Source organism: Mus musculus, chromosome 2 (assembly GCF_000001635.26).
Source record: "Mus musculus strain C57BL/6J chromosome 2, GRCm38.p6 C57BL/6J".
Lineage (NCBI taxonomy): Eukaryota > Metazoa > Chordata > Mammalia > Rodentia > Muridae > Mus > Mus musculus.
The window spans coordinates 79,585,022-79,599,262 of record NC_000068.7 but is presented as its reverse complement, the minus strand read 5'-3'; the positions used below and the strand labels follow the sequence as shown (position 1 = coordinate 79,599,262).

The 14,241-nt window shown below is 38.6% G+C and overlaps 1 protein-coding gene across 1 annotated transcript in view; it reads right to left on the bottom strand.

Annotated features, from left to right (window-relative positions):
- Itprid2 (ITPR interacting domain containing 2) overlaps positions 1 to 10,400 on the bottom strand; it is an 84,104-nt gene extending 73,704 nt beyond the window's left edge. The window contains exon 1 of the transcript XR_001783177.2: positions 10,259 to 10,400. The gene's annotated coding sequence lies outside the window, so the exon portion shown is untranslated. The remainder of the gene's footprint in view (positions 1 to 10,258) is intronic.
- Between the last annotated feature and the right edge of the window lie 3,841 nt (positions 10,401 to 14,241).

Here is a 14,241-nt window from a genome sequence, read left to right as displayed (position 1 = left end):
TATTTCTCTCTTCCAGTATGAAACAAAACGCAGTTCATCCCATGAAACTGGTAAAAGTAGGTAAAAATAAGATATTGCAACTCAGAGCTCTTTCTTTCTGTTTCAAATATATAAGCTTTTACACGAAGCTTAACCAAAAATAATTGGCATAACTAATAAAATTTCGAGGCATGGACTTTAGCTGTTTGCTGCAATTCTGAGAGTGGGAGAGATGAAAAAACAAAATTCCTGACATGTCTCCCTCCTACTGCTCTTTCTTCACACTAAAGGTCATAGAATTGCTTCAGTCTTCTCTGCATCAGATTGGGTTATGAAGTACAGGAGCCAAAAGCAACTCTTGTAGTCACCTAGACACCACCATTGTCTTACACACAGAAAAACTGAGATCCAAGGTATTGAAACGAATCTCTTCAAATCATAGGCTAAAAGTTAGTAGACAAGGAGTTAGAGAACATTAAGCAGGAAGATTTTTTTTTTCTGTTAAATATCCATTGTTAGCGCATAACATTAGCTCAGGAAAAGATTAATTCAGGTAAGCCAGCAAAAAACAAAACAACAACAAAAAACAAACAAACAAAAAAAAACCCCTCAGATCAGTTGTCTCAGAATACAATGAGGGGAGGGGAGGGGAGGGGAGGGGAGAGGAGGAAGGAATATTGACTATTGGCTCACAGAACAAGTAGGACAACATATGGGGTTTAGTTTTTAAGTCTTTGGGCCAAAATCAAAATCACACTTACAACCTTGGTAACCAGAAAGAATCCTGTTCCTGGAATACTTGTAGAAACCTGAGTTAGTCGTAAGCTTCTTAGGAAAGAATTCATCCTTTGTTTGATTCTGCAGTGATTCCTGATGAGAAGGGCAAGCAAGACCCACTCACGGTCAGAGTAGCCAGAGCTGTGCTGTAACTGCAGGTATAAGTATCCCTTGGAACCTTAAACAATCATTGGTTGCGAATGATTTTATTCTGTAGGCAGTGATCACACGAGGCCTGTCCTTGCTGGGTCTTTATCTCCTATGCCAGTTGGTGTTAGCACAACCGACTTCATACACAAGCTTGTGAAACTCAAAGCAGATAGCACTGATGGAATTTCACGGTGTAGATGAGTCAAAGCGGGAATTAACCTAAGTTCCTTTTCGAAATCTCATCAATATTATTCAAAAATAGAAATGAAGGGAACTGAAATGTTAATATTCCAGAATAAAATAATTCCACTCAGTTTAGGCCGTTTGGTCATTTCAAAGTCCAGCTTCTGGTGTTCCTTAAATCAGGCTGCTCACCTTTCCCATGCCAATAAATCTGTTACTGCCTATGGACAAAGATAAAATTCCTCTGTAATCTACTTTCACAAATAGGCTACTGATCAAAAGCTCCATTCAGCACTTTATTAAGATTTTACATTTTATGTGGAGATGAAAAAAAAAAGCTTTCTATAGCCTAATGCCAAGTTCTGCTTCCTGAATTATCTACAACAAACAGCATTAAAATACAACATTTAGAATAGTATCTGGACTCTTCCTGACATTCCAGAGACATACTTGAAATCACTAATGCCAGAAGAAGCTAAAAACAGTGAAGGAAATTACAGAAGTGTTTGACTGCCATCCAAAAGATTCTAACAGTTCACTCAAAAGAAAAAGACTCTCCATTCTACAAGCATCGAAGGCTCTGTGCCAAAGAAGGCTAAAGATTTTAATGGACTGGCAAATATATAGCAAGCGACAAAGTAGTTTTGATCAGTACTAGAACTTTTTCTTTATATTTTCAACTGCTTCATAAGAAAAATTAAAGAAAAGAACCAGGAATGGTTTTTATATGAAGGGCTCCATTCCATCAATCTTTTATAGCAAATAGGGCCTTTCAACACTTAAATCCTGGATTCTCAGGTCTTCCTCATGATCCTGTCTCCACTGGAACACAGGGAACAATTCCTTGGCTTATGAATAAGCATGAAATTTGACACCCTTTCTTTCCCTTTTCAGACATGACTCATTGCTCTTGATGTAATCCCCAAGGTCCTGAGGCTCTTTAAAGCACAGAGACAAAAGCAACATCTTTAATTCAAACTGGTTTACCCAGAGAATTCTGATAGTTCTTCTCCACTGACTTCTTATGCATTATAAAACTAAGTGCTCTGAGTGTCTTGCCTTCCCTTTCTCTGGGGAAATAGATGCCTAAAAGTTACAAAGGGAACAAGACTGGTAGGAGTTGAGTCCAGCTTATCAGTTCTACTTAGCCTCTCATTATCTCCAGGATGCTATTGAACTCTACCTTTGGGAGTATTTTATTTTTAAGGTTTGAGATCTTTTTTTCTTCCAGACTCATCTGCCTTTGGGTACAAAGAACAAGTGAAATGAGGTCTTTCTTAAAAGCCAGTCTCATTTAAAATCTGACTCCTGCTGAGTAAAAATTACCACTCCAACCCTTAGATTTGAAAGGTGCTGCAGTTGATTTAAGGGGTCTTGAAATACCAGAGTGAATTTTGTGGTCTTTCAAGCAATATTCAAAATTTCACTTAGCCGTCATCGAAAATACAAAACAATGAATAAAAGCTAAGGCTATGTTACTATTCTAGAAATACTTGATCCCAAGAGAAACCATTTCTTGCTTTGGAAGATGACAAGAGTGAAGGTTAAACAATCTTTTTTTTTAAGTTGAAAGAAAGAGAGAGAAAGAAAGAAAGAAAGAAAGAAAGAAAGAAAGAAAGAGAGAGAGAGAGAAAGAAAGAAAGAAAGAAAGAAAGAAAGAATAGAAGAGAAAAGAGAGAAAGAGAGAGAGAGAGAGAGAGAGAGGGAGGGAGAGAGAGAGAGAGAGAGAGAAAGCCAACAGAAACAACCGACCGCTCCATTGGACAAGTTATTTCAGCAGATGTTCACTGTCCCAGGGAAAATTCACCCCTACTTTGCAGCTTAGCATTTGCACATTTTGAAGCTTAAATATTTTTTCATTTGAAGTGAACCATATGGTCTGAGTGAGATTATAAATACAAGTGGTTACATTTTACTAAATAAGTACAAAGCAAGAACACCAATAGCTACTACCCAGATTTCTTTTATTTTTTTCCCATATTTTATTAGGTATTTACTTCATTTACATTTCAAATGCTATCCTGAAAGTTCCTATACCCTCCCCCCACCCCACTGCCCCTACCCACCCACTCCCACTTTTTGGCCCTGGTGTTTCCCCTGTACTGGGGCATATAAAGTTTGCAAGACCAAGGGGCCTTTCTTCCCAATGATGGCAAACTAGGCCATCTTCTGCTACATATGCAGCTAGAGACACGAGCTCTAGGGGTACTGGTTAGTTCATATTATTGTTTCACCTATAGGATTGCAGACCCCTTCAACTCCTTGGGTACTTTCTCTAGCTCCTCCCTTGGGGGCCCTGTGTTCCATCCAATAGTTGACTGTGAGCATCCACTTCTGTGTTTGTCAGGCACTGGCATAGCCTCACAAGAGACAGCTCTATCAGGGTCCTTTCAGCAAAATCTTGCTGGTGTATGCAATAGTGTCTGCGTTTGGTGGCTGATTATGGGATATAATATATAATAGCTGAGTAGTACTCCATTGTGTAAATGTACCACATTTTCTGTACCCACTCCTCTATTGAGGGACATCTGGGTTCTTTCCAGCTTCTGGCTATTATAAATAGCTGCCTAGATTTCATATGACAAGGTAATTCAACTTATAGCCTACTTAAAATCTCTAGCTTCTAGAGGGTTTTTTTTTTAAATTAGGTATAGCGAAATCCCCAGAGAAGTATTAAGAATTTAATAATATTAGTAACTTATGTAGAATACTTGACAGCTATCTTTGATGTGTCTGTCTTAGGGTTAATATTGCTGTGCTGAACCCCTAGCCAAAAACAACTTAGGGAGGGAAAGGTTTAGTTGGGTTGCATTTTACATCTTTGCTTATTATGGAAGAATCTCAGGACAGGAGCTCACACAGGGCAGGAACCTGGAGGCAGGAGCTGATGCAGAGGCCATGGAGGGGTGCTGCTTACTGGCTTGCTCCCATGATTTGTTCAGACTGCTTCCCTATAGAACCCAGGACCACCAGCCTGGGGATAGCACTATCCACAATAGTAGACATAAAACTAGCCGCATAGAGTCATTGATCATTTTAAATGTAGAAACTAAAGTTCAGACATAGTACATAACTTGCCTAACTCATACAAGGATGAAGTTGTAACATTGGCATCTGAATAAAAGCACTCTTAGACTAGGATAGGGGTCAGTACGCCTTTCCTACAAATCGCCAGACATAAAACAACTGACAAGCAGCTAACCAATTAGGCCTTCGCTGGGAGAGAGACAGTGACCTGATGTGTCAACGAAGGAACATGGCTACATTTCAATTAAACCTTATTTATAGACACGGAAACTTAAATTACATATAATCCTCGTATGCCACGCATACTATGTTTCACATTTATTTGTAATCTGGAATTCTCCACAGCATTTAATGCATTCTTTTCACCTTTTCCCAACCTAACCCTGCAAATGTAATAGTTAAATCATGGGCTGTATAGAAGGGGTGGTGATGGATTTGACTCAGATCCCTTAAAAGCAGTACTAGTGCAAGGAAGGAGGGCAGTGGTGTAGAACGAAGAAATAAAGGAAAATAAAATGGCAAGAAGAGAGCACTTGTGTTTCTGTTGGCAGCAACTGTAACTCGTGTTGAGTCTTTACTCTAAGCTGGCACCTCTGTGTGTGGTTAGTGCTTTAGGCTATGCTGATGTATCAATTATTTCTCTATGTCACACATGAGATTACTGGTTTCTTTCTTAGAGACTGAGAAACGTCTGAAATGTGAAAAGTCTAGTTTTAGCATTCTGAACTCAGTATTAGTTTTGATTTTATTTTGTAGTTTCCTACTTTCTCCGGTGTTTATTTTTTTAGTGTGTGCAGAGAATATGAACTTTTCTACTGATATGTTAAAATGTAGGGGAAAAAAACTGATACTCTAAAAAAATCTCACACTTGGTAAAGCTACGCCCATTTCAATAGCCATTGAATTTATTAAAGGTGCATTTTGTTATAAAACAGATTCTCATTTTCTTTGCTTTTCCATGTAGAAATAGATTATAATCTTACCCAAATTGCAGCTTCTTGGTATAACAGAATTCCAAAAAATAATATAAATATAAATATAGAAAATTCATATTTCTGTGAACATATTTTCTTGACTTTAGAAAATGACAGAAATTATAGCATTATAGCTTAAGACTGGTTTTCTAGTGATCATTAAATTAAAAAAAATTTTAACCACCCTTAGTTGGAGTGACAGATTGCAGTGAAATCTATTCTCCAAGGCCAATATTCCTTGGCAATGGGTGCTCTGAATGTGGGCAAGTTACTCAGACTCCATGAATCTAGATCCCTTCAACTGTGGTTTGAGCAAAAATATTTACCCAAAAGATCATTATAGAGACTTAACATGATAATGCAGTTTAGTATACAGAGAAATCAAATAATAAAATAATATTGCTCCTTATATTTCAGTTTCAGACTGTCATCATTCCTTTATGATGGAAAACATCCTGTAGGAACCTAACATATCTGGAGTGCCAAAACTCTCTGTCATGGAAACTGCGTAGATAACGTCCTCTGTCATTAGCTTGTGCCTGTGGTTTGCTATTTCACTAAGCATATCACCTACAAAAGGCAATAGTCAAAACTACTGTAAAAATCATGTCAAGACAAGTAAGATTGTCACATTCGTCCAATATCAGTAAATTTTATATGAAACAACCAATACAAAAAGAAGATTTAATTTCTGAGACAATTCTACATGAAAAATGGTTGAGATAGATGGATAGCCTAGAATGTAGACTTAGTTTTATTTGCTGCTAGAAAGCATTATGAAAATATAGTTCTAGGGGCTGGGGTATTGCTCCATGGTAGATAATTTGCTTAGCTTATGGGAAGCCTTGGGTAAAGCCCCAATATTCCTCCACAAACCTTCTCGAAGAATAAATCAGTTTTAAGGGCTGGGGCCAGGATAACCTATTCTGTCTCTGTCTCTGTCTCTGTCTCTGTCTCTGTCTCTTTCTCTTTCTCTTTCTCTTTCTCTTTCTCTTTCTCTCTCTCACACACAAACATATACACACAGAGAATGAGAGAGAGAGAGAGAGAGAGAGAGAGAGAGAGAGAGAGAGAGAGAGAGAGAGAGAGATTTCCTTTTCTTTCAGGCATGGCATAGAAACAAATTCCAATGCCTGGCCTCTTCCACAATTTTCCATCTTTATTTTATGGCAGGTTTCTCCCTTACAGCCAGCTTTGGCTGTTCTCACTAACACTATCTCAGTTCATCAAATATTTCATTTCCCTTCATTCAGCATTTACTTCAAAGCCAGTCTTCTCTCTCATATACACCAAGTAAGTTGTAAGCAAACGTGGAGTGGCATCTGCAGAAGGTGAGGGTGATGAATAAGGTTCTGTTGGCCTTGGGGAATTGACATGTATCTTGTTTTGTTTTGTTTTTTCATTTTTTTGTGTGTGAAAAAAAATGACATGAAGAAACTTTTAAGCTAACTGTAAGCCTCCAGCTTGATGATGTTAATGATGTCTTAGTTTTAATATATAACAGAACAATGCAAATGTTTGGAGGAAACTGGGCAGTATTTTTGTTGTTATTGTTGATGGTGGTTTTTGTTTTTTAGGTTTTTGTTTTGTTTTGCTCTGATTTCTACTGAAATGGAATCACCATTAAAATGTGATTTTATCTAATTTACTGCAGAATTTCCAACACAAGTGTTTTCTGAAAAATGAGAGCTGCTTCCTAAGTGTCTGCCCAATGAATACATGATTATTAAAGAAAGACTGTGCACACCGACATCCAGGAGCACACTGATTAAACAGGTGATGATTGTTCTGGCCCGATGAATCTTTCTTTATCCACAAGTAGAAGCAATGAGGGAAATTATCCAGCAGTCAATCACACAAAGCAGGCCTTGGTAATATGGACACGACAGGAGCGCGAAGATAATGTGACCATTGTCATTTTGGTGTTGGTAATGAGCAAGGAAGGGAAAACTGGACAATCCAGTCAGATCATTATTGTTAAATAGACAGGATCCAGAAAGTTCAGTTTGAGAATACAGGTGATTTTGTAGGCCAATATTTAAGGAGAGAGAGAGAGAGAAAGAGAGAGAGAGAGAGGGAGAGAGAGAGGGAGAGAGAGAGAGAGGGAGAGAGAGAGAGAGAGAGAGAGAGAGAGGTGCCATGAGAAATTAAATTAAATTGTTTTCAAACCAAATTCTGACATTTTACCATTCATTGAGCTACAATAAGATGTGTGCGGCCTGTTGGGCAGGATTTCTTATTTTGGGCATTAGGAATTGGACACTTCTTGTGTGTGTGTGTGTGTGTAGGGATGGGGTGGGCCTGGCCATACCTGTGCTGTTGATGTGCAGCAGCTATCCTGCCCTCCCTCCTCATGCTAGCCAGGATTTCCCTGCTTCATGTTGTGACAACTGAAAAACAGCTCAGGGCTTGCCAGACTAAGAACCACCCAACAGAAGAGAGTGAGGAGACCCCAAGGCTTTCTAAGGAAAAGGATATAAGAGCAGCTCACAATCATATCATTGCACCTTAGACAAGGATTGAAATCTCAGTTTAAGAAGGAAATACGGGGGGAAAAAAGCAGTGTTCATCCTGTCTTGTGGGAACAGGAGGAAAGAAGAGGCAGATCATGCATAAACAACAGGGCATTCTGACATGTTATAAATTGAATACATATTCTCCATTTAGACAAACAACCTTCTGCTCTAAAGAGAACATTTTTAGGGAGGCAGAGAGTAAGCAGGCACTCTATTACTCTGAATTTCTAAAGCTAGGTAGCTTTTATATTGAAAAATATGAGGAAATGAATTAAAGGTCTAGGGATGTCTTCATGAGTCTCCGAAGCACTGCTTTGAGATGTCTCATAAAGCACATAATCTAGTTTTCAAAGAATATTTTAATAAAGAAATGGCATCATAAAATTGATGAGCTGCTGAGTGAGGAAATTTGAAAACTGTGGAATGCCTATAGTAGAATCCACCAAAACCTGGCTTGAGGTCAATCAATATGAGTGACTCACTGATATTTGACAACAACCAAGCAGAATCCCACACTTAAATGGTGTGTCTTTGATAGAAGCATTATATAGTCCCTGTATAATTATATTTTAAATGCTACAATTACTCTGCCTTCCTAAGAAGCAGTCATGTGCTAGGTGTGGACAATCTCCCACTAAAATACCATGGATGTTGGCTTGATTCAAGTTCCACTTGATGTTTGCTGTGCCTCACCCACCCCATACATTCTTTTATCATCTCTCTGGAATAATTACAAAAATAACGACTAAGCAAAAGTTTACCAGCAAAGCTATTTTAGCCCCCACAATAGTAAAATCAAAGCATGGCTTCAGGGAAAAGAGCAGTTTTTAAAAAGAAAAAGATGAAGAGAGAGTTTGTATACCAAAATGGAAATTCTTAATCACGTCCTCAAAGATCAAGTACAGCCCCGCCAATACTAAACCAGAGTCAGTCCCACGAAGCCTAGACAGCTGGAGCCATGCGTCAGTTTCTGTGGCCTGCTTCAACTTTACTACTGCATAAGTCAAAAATGCAGCCTGACAATTTCATTATAGCTGATGATACTGTGACAGCATTGGTTAATTAAAAAAAAAAAAAAACAAAGATTTAGAGCTGGGCGTGGTGGCACACGCATTTAATCCCAGCACTCAGGAGGCAGAGGCAGGCGGATTTCTGAGTTTGAGGCCAGCCTGGTCTACAAAGTGAGTTCCTGGACAGCCAGGGCTGTACAGAGAAACCCTGTCTCAAAAAACAAAACAAAACAAAACAAACAAACAAACAAAAACATTTAGAAGTTTAAGAAAGGAGACTGGTTTCACGAGTTAAAACCAAATTAATAGGTAGTCATTTCACTGGCATTATTTCATGCCATAATTTTCTTATGAAAGTTTTGGTTCACCTGTGGAACATTCGGATATCCTTGTCAGGTAAAGGCATGCTATAGTAATTTCTTTCCAGCATTAACAAAGACGTGCTCACATTTCACATGTCATGGTTATACTTAGGTGGCTTCAAACCCTGAACAAATGGAAGCTTATCCAATTTTTTATCCCTTTTGGTGATCTTCCTTTTAGAGGAAATGCACACCTGAGGAAATCTAGTCACATGCCAGGGAGTAGAAAAAGATGCTACAGAGAAGATCAGTAACAGCATTTGACTCGGTTCTTCTTTGGAGTTGGCAGAATCTCAAAGCACAGGCTATGCACACTGTGACTTCTAAGTGCAAGGTAGTGAGAGAACAGGGTCCAGCATGAGCTCCTCAACAGCAGAAGTGACTTTACCTATGCCATCCCATCACCACCACCACCACCACCACCACCACCATCACCCCGATGATCTCTTGGAGCCTGCGGGGTACTCACTAGGAATGTCTTCTTGCTTCCTAAGGATAAAAGTGGGACCTTGAGTTTGTCTGTAATTAGTAAGCACCTACTAAGTGTATGGAGTCTGATTTTTATCTTAATTGTATTTTCATTAAGAAAACATCAAAATGCAAAATGGCCTGTCATGCTGGCATTAAGGCTGCTGAGACAGTGGTGCAGGGCATGAAGCCAGTGTGGCTTATGGTATTTTCTCGAAATGATAAGAACCAAGCACTCAACCAGCAAGCAGAAACACACAGGGGGATAGTAAGTGTTACTCCCTACTTGCCTACTTGCCTAGAGAACCCCATACCAGAGTAAAGAAAAAATCAACTCACTGAAAAATTGTTTTGCACGTATGAGAGAGAGAGATGTTATGTAACCGGTTACATTTTTGTACGAGATTAACATGTCTTTCTGAAGTTCATAAATCATAAAGCTTATTTTATAGTTAGAACCGGTCAAACAAGATTTGAAATCTTTACTATGGATAGAGATAGTGATACTTCCTTCCATAGCAATAATATTAATATTTCAGTACCATCCACACTCACAACCTCTTGCTTTGCATGCATTTTCTACTCTCAAACCAAGAGGAACCAAGCTTTAGACTTTGTTTTTCTTTTCTTTTTTTTTTTAAATCAAAACCTTCAAGTAATGAAAAAAGATCAGTTTAACACTATTTTACAAGTATTTCCCTTAAGTAAGCTTATTATTTTAGAACTGCTCATTTGTTGAATATAAAAGCATTTAAGTAGCTTAAGAAAAGTTAGGCAAAGAAAGAAGGTAGCTCTTTAAACTCAGATCTTACCTGGAGAGTTGAAATGGAGCAACACCCTCGTAAGCCTCCTGATCTGGGCTACGCTCCTCAAGGGACAACTGAACCAGAGCAGCCCATGTTCTCAAACTCTCAAAGAAAAATCAGGAAGCTTGATCTGTTCACAGAATGGTCTGCATAATGTAAGAAAGCACCGTTTCTTGGCAACTAGAAAACAATCCTTTTCAATTAACTCACAGCAATTGGCCCGCATTTGTTGTTACACAGAGTGAGGAAAATGCTTTAAGAACTGAAAAGAGCCTGGTAGCTCAAGTTCAAGTATGTTTATTTGGAAAGCATGTTTTTTGTTTGTTTGTTTGTTTGTTTGTTTAATTAGAAGACTCTCATCTCTCCCCATTCCAGCCGCCGTTGCTTCCCAAAGACCACCTATGGGCTAACCCATCTTATTTGTTGATTCATACTCTTTAGTCGAAGCCCTAATCCTGAGTGTTATGTGCTATCTGAACAAAGAGAAAGCAATGACCAGGTCTTGCCAACCAGAGGTTTGTGGTGTTATCTTGGTCTTGATTATTTTCCCTTTGCTTTCTAAAACACCAACATGAATGTTATCCTGATGTTCATTAGGATGCACTGGCCAAACTATCATGCCTTATATTCTCTTAGCTGTTGAAGATGGCTTGGCTCCAATGGATGCCAATTGAGCTGATAGGTAGTAAATTCGGCTGTGTGAGATCTATCTTACTCTAATCTGACAAATCTGGAGAATTCACAAGTACCTGTGAGAATCCCAAGAGTGTGAATGTTCTTCTTATGATGCCTTGGAGTTTCACATATGTATCAGAAATTTCTATTAATAAGGGCCCCTATGGAGGACTTCACCTTTAAAAAACATATGGGAAAGATATAAACTAGTCATAGTTGGGTTTTTTTAATCACAAAATCTATCCTAGTTGTCATGATAATGACTTAATTACCTAGTTAAATTATGTCTTTAAAATGAGCAGACAATATGGATAATTTTTATATCCAAGCAACATCAAATTGGATGATTTTTTTTTCTTCATTACCCTTGCCCTTTTGCCAGGATTCAGTAAAAGTATGCTTTTACCTTCATTATCTCTCTTCAATATTCTCAGCTTTAATATAAATATCTCTCAAAGTTGGTTACCTTGTCTTCCTATTCTTGACAGGCAGCTCTTAGGCACGCTGTTTAAAATGTAGACTTAGGCAGTATCTCAGCACAAAGCAGTCTCTTTGTTGGTGGGAACTTAAGGCAGTGTTGTACGCTGGGGAAGGTGATGTACTTGAGTAGACCGGCTGGCACCTTCAACTCAGACTCCCGACAGCTGTGTACACTTTCCATGGGTCGATCTCGCCGGGATAATTTTACAAGTGTTTCTTCAGTCTTAATACTGACTCTTCACTGGCTCTATGACCTCAGGCAGATTTGTTAAACATTTTGTGTCCAGGTCTCTTATCTGCCAAGCGAAGGTAATAATATTTACATCATAGGAGTGTTGTCAGGGTTGACTAAGGCTGCATGTGTAAAGCTTCTTAAAATACTGTCCAGCGGGTGGTAAGTGTTCAGAGGATATAATTAATGCAGTGTTGTTATTGGTATTCCTGAACTTGGTGAATAATCACAATGTTTTTATCACCAGGGTCACAGTTTTATTTCTTATATTCTTAAAGCATGTGGCCATTTACTTCTGCTTTGAATGGATTTAAACAGCTGTTGCAAAGCCTCGTATTTAAGAGGAATTGCATATTTTTGTGTGTTTACTGTAATCCTATTTTTGTTTTACAAATTTATGATCATTATGCTCTAATCCTCTCCACTTCAGAAGATAGGTTTAATCTTAACTCTGAGATTCTAGCCCAATCCATGAAGTAGTTGTTTCAGTCAAAATCTCATACCCAATCCCTGCTAGGAAATAATTCAGAATTATTAGAAGCAGGTTAACTAAGCCAATCTGGCCAGGAGAGATCCAGTTCTGTGTTTATTGGCATGGGACAGTAGTCCCTCACTCATTATTTTTGATAGCATTGATTTGCCCCTGCATCTTAAAGTAGAACAGGACAGGGGAAATTAACCAGTGAAGTCTGAGAAGGGAAAATAAGCCAAAAGGACAAGATTCATGTGAGGAGTCGGAAGACTGAGTGTAAGTTGTAACAAATACCCTGCAGCGAGTCCACCTGGTAACCTGGTGTCTCCCAGAGGGCAGGGTGATGTGGATGGTGGGTTGTCTGAACTATTGGGAAAGCAATTACTCCATAAAGCTTAACTGAAAAACAGGCAAAAATTAATGAGATAAATTGGCTATATTACAACTTTTGGGCACCTTTGCCTGTAATTCAGTGACGATGCTGCAGAATAAGGATACATGAGGACATCAACATTCAGACAACTAAAATCAATAATATATAAAATATAGATTTGCCACAAATAACCTTTCCATAATCCATAAATGAGGTATTCATATGAATGTCACATAAACTGATGGAGGCTTTAATTTGACTCCTCTGGACAGTTTAATGATCAAATACTTCACATAATAAAATATTTTATAAGCACCGAGTATATTTGTCTTCAATCAGAGATTATAGAGTGTCAAAACCAAATATTTTCAAGTTGTTTGGGGAGGAAAAAAAAAACCCTGAAGTTAAGAAACAGCTTAATTTTTCCATTGGAAGTATGCTATTTCTACAATCCAAGATTCTAATTTTCAAAGTCCAGGAAAAAGAACTGTGTGGGAAAACTTTTGGAACATGTAGACTCTTGAAGTCCAATTCTAAAAACACTAAGGATCCTCTGCAAAACCAATGAATATACATTTCAGGACCCCCCCCCCCCGGAACCGATGTCCTGGGGTGGGGGGTATAGCCACACTCAAGAACTAGGAATTCAGGAAAATCTAGGAAGCTAGTAGTCTTGGCTTGTCTAAAAGAGAACATTTATAGGATTGTAAGCAGAGGAACGTGCCTATTAGGATAGAAGGCGAAAGTGCACCTCGGCTTTCTTGATCCTGAGACCAGAATGGGGAAGAGTAGAGAGTAACTTCTTGAGAGATAAACAGAGACATACATAACTGTGGAGACTCTGATCCTGTACCTGAAATACCATTTAAAGTGTGGCCTTAGAGCCCGAGTCCTTGTAGTAGACAGTCAGGTCACCCTGCTCATAACATTTCCCTTTCCTCCAGGGCTCTACTTGCTGACCTCATTTGGCCTGTTGATTGTTCCTCAAGCACAATGGCTTCTATTTCCTACACTCTCCATAACTTTTAATAACTACCTTCTCAAAATCTTTGGGAAATGACCTCCCAAAGTCACCTCCTGCCCCCCTCCCACTGATAATGTTTTCTTTCTTCCCAATTGTGTCATTTACTAACACCCTCTATACTGAGGCTGCTCATTCTCTTGTCTTCCCCTCCATACTGTGAGTCACAGAGGGAGAGGTATTGTTCTTTCTTATTTAATGGAGTATCCCTCCTTTCTAGAATGATGCTTGGCATTCTGTTTCTGCAAAGAATTAGAAGTACAGAGCCTGGCCTGAAGGACACAGCTCAGTGGGAGAGCACTTGCCTAGCGACTGTGAACCTTGGGAAAGTCCAGACCAAATAAAACACAATGGTAATAAAGTATCATATAGTTAAAATGTATCCATAAAAAGGAACTACTCAGCACTGGCAATAAAAGCACGGAGCTATTGGAGTTTTTAAAAATTACTGTTTGCCCTTCCAGGGAAACGTCAAAGTAAAGGAAGCATACGTGCTGCTATAATGCTTGCAGGTATATTGTTTTTTAGTCCTCACAAAGGTAAGCATGAGGAGTTATTGTTTAACCTCATTGAAAGCTAATAATTGTGCCACACTAGCCTTGGGGAATGAAAAACAGGAAACGTTTTATCAAGGTACACAGATTTCATAAGTAATATTTTAAACGATAAGGTGCATGGTGTTAACAGAATTGTTTTTCAGTACTACAGAGATGAAATAAAAATCCGTCTTTGTGGG